A 7,937-nucleotide genomic window follows, 5' to 3' on the forward strand; every position below is an offset into this window, starting at 1 on the left:
CACCACTATTGACTTTATAACACTTTTATTTAATATATTCGGATGTAAATTTACAATATCAACCAATTATTCACAAATAGTTCTTCAGAGCCCCGGGATGATCTGAAGAACTAAAACTGGCATTTCTCCATTGGTCTATCTGCCTGTTAAGGTTCCTATAATGAGGAGGTGATGACGTCACCTCTGAAAGAGGAGGGGCTGTGGAGCTGAGGGGGGGGTCTGTTGTTTTTTAGCTTCAGTTTGATCTTGTTTTCCACAGTATTCTCCATATAGTTCTGACAACATATGTGGACAAACATTATACTGTCTTTTATGTCAGAATCCAACTATACAGTGTATTAATAAGTCAAATCACAACATCCCACAAAGATCAATGAATCTTTACCAGAAGTGACGGAGCAGATGAAGAAAAATCCACCTTCAAACTGCCAGTAATCAGCTGGATCCTTGGAGCATCTGGGGGAAGAAATAACAGGAGACACTAAGATTCACTGTCAAGTCCTTAAAAAGTATGATTCAATCATTTTTTTGTTTCCCATTACTTTAATAAAGCTTAAACAAAGCTTAGCTTCTTCTACATTGAATAAAATGCTGTTATAGCTAGCGCGCTAATCGCGGTTAGCTTTTGACTTTAACACGTTAATGAGGTGTGTTCAGTTCATCAGCTCCAACATGTTGTTTACCTGTAAATGTCTTGTTCTGTGTTCAGTTGTTCTCAAAGAAACTCAGAGGAGTCGGCGGTTCAATTTTTTCCGGTAAGTACATTTTGTTTTAAGCTTATTTCTTTGCTAGCCAAAATTAGCATCCCTGTTAATATCACGGTTCAGGTGAAGATGCACCTTGCTAACCAAGCTAGCCAGCTAGTGCTAGCGTTAGCTGATAACCTGTGTCACCCTGGGTTAGCCCGTGGAGGTGTTCAGTCAAAGCCCAATAAAAAGGTGAATTTAATCGACGTTAATCTAACGACGTTTGGTTTGTGTTTCTCCACGTGACCCAGTTTAATTGATCTGCGTTAGTGTAATGCGCAGCGTTAATGTCAGTTAATACATTGTCCATCAAGACGTCGCGATAGTTCAAGTTAAGATAACGTGACGTTTACAAAATGTGTAGACAGATATTTGTCATATAGAAGATTGTTGATTTAATTCTCAAACCAGTCCTCAACTGAAGCAGACATTCATGCACCTGTCCCTTACAGCTGATCGATATTTGCTGTTTTCTTTTATGGTAAATGACACAAACACACAGACTAGTAAAGTCCAGGCAGGAAGAAGCTCCTGGTTCTTTCCTGCAGTGCTGCATGTTCTCCTTGTGTTTCCTCCAGGACTCTGATTACTAGAACAAACACATGCACATTTAATTAATAAAATGTAAAACTAATAAGATTTCCCCCTTAAATTACAGAGAAAATCTTTAAATTGTTAGTATGGACATTAACCTTTATTTTAACAAGCTACATTTTTTTTTTACAGATAATTACTGTCATTTTACGTGATTTGTTTGTAATTTAAGAAAGAAGAAAAATTACTGTATAAATAATACAGTAATTTTTCTTTACAGAAATGGGAAATAAATGTAATTATTATTATTGGCATAATGCTTAAAATAGAAGTTTGGTTGTAAATTCACGTAATTTCTGTCATTTTACAGACTTTTATCCACAATTTTAAAACAGAAAATTACTGTTCGAAAACAGTTATTTTCTGTAAAATCTGAATTTTTTTTTTACAGTGTACCTGACACTAACTCTATATATGCTGTGACTCCGCCCCCTAACTCCCAGCTAATCCAAATATGGTCAAAGAGGAGGGGCCTGTGTGGAGCTGAGACTGGTGAATGCTGGTTTGCTCACCCACCTGTCACTCAAAGAGGCCACGCCCTCAATTCTCCATAACTTTAGTCCTTAATAAAATGTAAACAGGTGAGTTATATAAACAGGTGAGTGATATAAACAGGTGAGTTATATAAACAGGTGTCATGACGTAGGAAATTAGCTCCAGAGACCAAAACAGTTTTTGTACCAGGCTGTAAACATGTTTATTTCTGCTGTAAAGTTGGACATTTTAACATGGGAGTCTATGGGGACTGACTCACTGTTGGAGCCAGACTCTAGTGGTCGTTAGAGGAACTGCAGCTTCTGGTTCTTCTTCATGTTTCAGCTTGGAGGTTGGAGCCTGATACAAATACGTCTCTCAAACTGTGTGACTTTATGTCCACGCTAGCTTTCTGACTTGTAGTTCAGCACTTGTGACCAACGACTGCTAGCATGTTCTTGGCCTCTTAGGATGTTAGCGATTTGCTAACTAGCATTGTGAGTAGGAAATACCTCAACAAGTTTTTAGCACCACCTGTTTCACAGGATGCATGGACTAAGTTTGTTAGTGTTTTAAAAGTGGAGGCAGCAGATTAAAGCCCATTGTTTCGGAGCGAGATGTTCAGGTGTATGAAGAAGAAGAAGAAAATGTTCTGCTTTCCTAAAAGAAACCTTTGACTGGCTGTAACCCAGATGTGTTGTTTTTTTTAGATGAACCACAGCATGTGTCAAAACCTCTGCACCGACCAGACGAGACAAATTACACCAATCGGACAAATTGCCCCTTTTTTAAAAAACAACTTGAACTGCTGCTAAAAGTCAGTCAGAAGAAAGAGTTTTACTATGAAAATTGTTGTTTTTATATGTAACCGTGTCAGTCCAGTCAACAAAGACATTTATCAGAGCGTAATCAGAAGAATTAAAGGTAATGGAGAAGAGGCTGAAGAGAAGGAACCAACAACAATGGCTTGATGAAGACGGATGGATGATGAACACGATAAAGGAGCAAGCGAAATAAAACCAGAGGCATTGTTGTTGTCAGCAGCTGATTGAAGCTGGTTTCTCATCCGAAGACATGAATCACACAGACGAGACCCGCATGATCAAAATGAGTCTCTATGAAACCAGCTCTGTGTTTGTTCTCTCGTTCCTCTGATGATCACAAACTGACGCTGAATATAAATCCACCTCTGATTGTCTTCACATGAATGACGTGACTTGACTCAGGAGGAGAAACCGTGTCAGCCATGTTTGTCTCAGACTGTAAATACAGTCATTAACATTAACGTCATGTCATACTCTCCATAATACAACACTTCCTGCTGATGTTTCACATTAAAAGTCTTCCAGGACAGAGGGAAAGTTTTTTGCAGGAAACACAAAAACTGTGGAAAAGTGTTTTACACTCAGAAAATAAGAAAATAAATAATGTGGAAAAGTGTTTTATACTTTTCCACAGTTTTTGTGTTTCCTGTTTCACTTTTCTGTTACTGTTTCACAATAAAAGCCCCCCAGTGTTTTGCCAGCCGAAGGCTTTTAATATGAACTTTAGTGTCAGTAGGAAATGTTTCATGATAATAATGAGATGCAATTAGAAACAGAAACGCTGGACATGTTGTAAAGTTTGCTTTCATTACAAATCTCAAAGGTTATAATATAAAGTAAAAATTATTATTATATTAATTGAAATAATCCAAATGTTTACAATGATTAAGGAACACAAACACTCTCCTCTGTTTGTGAGAATATGGATGTACTGAAGTTACACACAGACTGTAAATAAAAGGAATGAAATCCGACAGTTCAAAGTGATTGTGTTTTTATTTCACTGGTTCATCAGTCAAATTCATGGAGTTATTGTCTGAATATTCATGTCACTGTCTGTGATGTCTCTGTCCATCAGCGTCACAGATCTCCACACAGGAGACGTGATAGTGTGAGTGTGTGTGTGTGTGTGTGTGTGTGTGTGTGTGTGTGTGTGTGTGTGTGTGTGAGAGTGTGTGTGTGTGTGTGTGTGTGTGTGGCATTTCACAACATCACAACTAAGCACTTTTTTTCTACTTGTCAGGAAATAACTAGAATGAAAGTGACAGGTTTGTTTTCACACTGGTCATTCATTTACAAACAGTGCGAGGAGGAAAAGAAACGATGCCAGTGTCTCATGTTTTGAACTGAAGTCCGTCACCAACAGTGATCGACTAATATCTCGCCATGAAATTTAAATTCCCTTTAATATTGATGCTGAGTTCAGAGAGAGACGCTGTGATTCCCCCGAAAGACAAAAACAAGAGAAGCGAGGGAGCAGATTGGTAATTAATGCTGCCGTCATGCGAACCATTAGCCGCCAGCGTCGATCTGCAGGACGGAGGAGGAACACAACGCTCATTATCTTTATAACAGAGTCAGATCTGATTTAGTCTGATTTAAATTCACACACTGAACCTCCCGACGTGGAGAGAGGTTTGCGTTGACAGCTCGGCTGGGGGCCGCGAAATGACCCTTAACCACAAAGCGCTTCGGTTCATCATTATCAGGAGGACGGGGAGCGTCTCCAGAGGGACGTTACTGCTCTCCGGTACTGAGCCCTGAAGTGTGTGTTGTACTTTAAAGAGGTCGTGTGATCCTCAGCTTCCTGCTCATCACAGAGATTCACAGCATCAGAAACACCAACGACGCCGTCTCTTCATCCGCGGCTCAACTCAAGGAAACGTAAAGGACCAAAACCTCAAGACGTCAAATGAAAGAGCTGAAGAGCTCAACAACAACAACACACTGATCTTATAAACACATCACTTGTTCCCTCATCACTATGAACACACACTCCGTCCTGCCGCCCCAGATTCTCACTACAGCACCAAACGTGGATTAATCCGCCGCTGAAAATAGTCCTCAACAAATACACTGTTCCCTCCAGTTTGAGTTTTAAATGATACTACCCATCCACTTTTAAAGATCCACATGTTCAGTAGGAGCATAAACCAACTCGTACAGTGGTTCCCAACCTGTGGGGCGAGGCCCACTGGTGGGACGTGAAGGTATTGTGAGTGGGTCGACAAATCATTTGCAAAACAGAACAAATTGGGTGAAAAGATGCGAGAAAATAAGAAAATAAATAATGTTTTTAAATGTTTTAAAATGAAATGATCTTTAAAAAACATTAATAATAACTAATACTAACTCCTTGTTATTTATCTCGGTCTAAAACATCACAACCATGGCAACAGCTGGAGATTCAGATGGATCGCAGGTTCACAACAGGAAGAATAAAAGGAAAGAGAGTTGAGACAAACGACTCGTCTGTTTTCAGTTCAGTCCTGAAAGTTCGATCAATATCACTGAAATAAAACATGTTGCACATACTGTTGGTTTTCTAAAGCCATTGTCTTTTAAAGCCGCCAAACTTTGTTTTACGTTTACATGAAACCCTGTGTCTTATAAACGATGTCAGCTAATGTGAAGTGTGGGATAAGGAGACAGAGCGCCGTGTAGATCATGTTCTTCGATATGTCACGGTGGAGGAGGAGGAGGAGGAGGAGGAGGAGGAGGAGGAGGAGGAGGAGTCATGGTCCAATCCTGTGCTTCGTCTCAGACTCTAATCTTAACCAAGTGTTTTGCGTTGACAGAGTCATAAAAATGTAAATGACGCTTCAGTCAGGAGCAGATGAACAAGTGAAAGACACTGACGGAGAGCGTGTTGAAGATATGTTCAATATAACGTCTTTGTTGTTATGATTGGAAGGAGAATCTAAAGTACATTAGCAAATGCAAATGAGCTTTATGAGAGTGTAATTTGCAGGATGTTTTTTAATCAGCGATGCACTTGGAGACCTTCAGAATCAGAATCAGGTTCATTTTCTCGTACCAGGAATTTGCCTCAGTGTTTCAGTGCAGAACAATTAACACAGTAATTGAAAAACATAAAGCAGGAAGTGAGTGGAGGAGCTTTAGTTTTGATTTACTGTCATAAATCATAAGTTTAAAACTTCTGGACGGACTTTGATTAAATTGCAAAGTTAGAACACAGGGAACAGAGATTCTAGCTGCAGGTGTGAATCCTCATCTGGTTCCTGGATTTCTCTTTTTGGGTTTTATTTGTTCATGTGTTGTGAGGATTATGGTTCTGAAATAAAGGGAAGTTATTGATGGATGGGTGTAGCGAGTGTTTGGTTAAATGGCTGCCAGACATCTCGTCATGTGACAGTGACAGTTGATTTTTAGGACGTTTGTAGCAGAAGAAACGACAGACAAACTTAAAGGAAATATTCACATTTGATTAATTGTCATATATCCAGTGATTTGCAGCCTCACACGTGGTAGATGTTACAGTTTACAGATGTTTCCTAAACGCCTCACATGCCTCACACGTGGTAGGTGGCTTGTGTCTGGATGGTGCTGTATGAATCTGTTCTTGGGGCCCCGAGCTTTCGCCTGGTCTTCCTCTCATGACTGTGCGCCTCTGTGAATGTAGAACGTAGAAATGTGGACCACATATTTTTCACACACTAATGAAACCAGACAGTTTCTATCGTCACCTGTCGTGAAGAACGTAGACTGAAGGATTTCACGTGAAGTCATTTGCACCATGGGGACGTCACAAACTGTAAAATCCTGTGTGTCTTGAAGGCCTCGTCAACACGCCTCACTTTCACTTTTCCCTTTAAGTTGAAGCTGTAACATCAAACTCCTGATCCGTCTGTCTGTCTATAAATAATCCTGTCACTCTGCATGTGTCCACGTTGGGCTGGAAATCTGCTCCACACCTCGTCCCTCGTCCCTCGTCCCTCGTCCCTCCACTGACTCAGGCAGGGAATTTATTCCATGCTTCTCCATCCACCTCAGTGCAGCTGTTTCATGGTGGCTTCCGCTGCGCTGATGGACTCAGACCCGCACGGCTTCCAGCTACTGCACGAGACACAAGCTGAATACATAACAATGAGAAACATACAGATCCGGGAGGAAGTACATGTTTGGACTGAGTATGAGGCTGCACTGTCCGTGACGACTTCTTTCTACTGTTTCTGCTCAAAAAGCTGCAGGTTGATCGAGCGAGACGAAACCAGCTCCTCAAGTGTTTTTTGTTGTGGGTGAAAACAGCCCCGAAGTCAAAGGGTCTAAAAACCTTTAGAAAGGTGGGAAGTAACGACAGCCGCAGCTTGAAAGACGGTTGGACGGTTGGACAGAGCACTTCCTCGGATGGAGAAATTACTTTCTGTTGTGAAAGAAAAACACAAAACAAATGTCCAGATCCTGAGATGAGATCATGACATACTGAGGTCACTGTCGCTGTGGTCAGTATCCACAAACAGCGTCTTGTCAGTGTTTGTTTTTGCAGGTTGATGTTGTTATGTTATTTCATATCTGCACTTTTGTCAAGCTGAAACATGAAGAAGAACCAGAAGCTGCAGTTCCTCTAACAACCACTAGAGTCTGGCTCCAACAGTGAGTCAGTCCCCAGAGACTCCCATGTTAAACTGTCCAACTTTACAGCAGAAATAAACATGTTTACAGCCTGGTACAGAAACTCCTCCTTCATGACACCTGTTTATATTTTATTAAGGACAAAAGTTATGGAGGATTGAGGGCGTGGCCTCTTTGAGTGACAGGTGGGTGAGCGAATGCTTGACTCAAATAGACATGCATGGAAGTCTCAACTCCACACAGGCCCCTCCTCTTTGACCATTTTTGAATTAGCTGGGAGTTAGGGGGCGGAGTCAGACACTGCCAAGATGGCGATGGTGGATCAGCCTCACTCTGAGCTTCAGAAACCTGCGGGTGGCGTCACAGAAGCGATGACCATCTTTATAAATTTGGTAAAAACATTGACTTGGACTCAAGGACGAACTGATTACAGTTTGGTGGCCAAAGGTCAAATACGATATCTCAGTAACGCTTTGACGGAACTTCATCAAATTTGGGAAAAGCGTTTACTAGGACTCAACGACGAACTGAGGGATTCGAACACGAAGAGCTGATTCTAGTTTGATATTTTTCAAAGGAATTTATCTTCTAACATTTTGACTCTTTTTATATTTTCTTTCTGTGTTTCTGTCATTGAAGTTCAGGTGTAACGTTCTGTTGTCGTACCTGAATTAATGTTTATTTCCTTTGGTCAGTAAAGAAAATA

At 40.7% G+C, this 7,937-nt stretch overlaps 1 long non-coding RNA gene across 1 annotated transcript; it reads left to right on the forward strand.

Annotated features, from left to right (window-relative positions):
• The first annotated feature begins 217 nt into the window (after nt 1-217).
• Nucleotides 218-3,607, forward strand: LOC130181476 (uncharacterized). The gene is made up of 4 exons (XR_008829574.1): nt 218-509; nt 710-755; nt 1,784-1,921; nt 2,525-3,607. It is a non-coding gene; the product is annotated as an uncharacterized LOC130181476 (long non-coding RNA).
• Nucleotides 3,608-7,937: the final 4,330 nt, after the last annotated feature.

The sequence above is a fragment of the Seriola aureovittata genome, chromosome 14 (genome assembly GCF_021018895.1).
Source record: "Seriola aureovittata isolate HTS-2021-v1 ecotype China chromosome 14, ASM2101889v1, whole genome shotgun sequence".
NCBI classification, from domain to species: Eukaryota; Metazoa; Chordata; class Actinopteri; order Carangiformes; family Carangidae; genus Seriola; species Seriola aureovittata.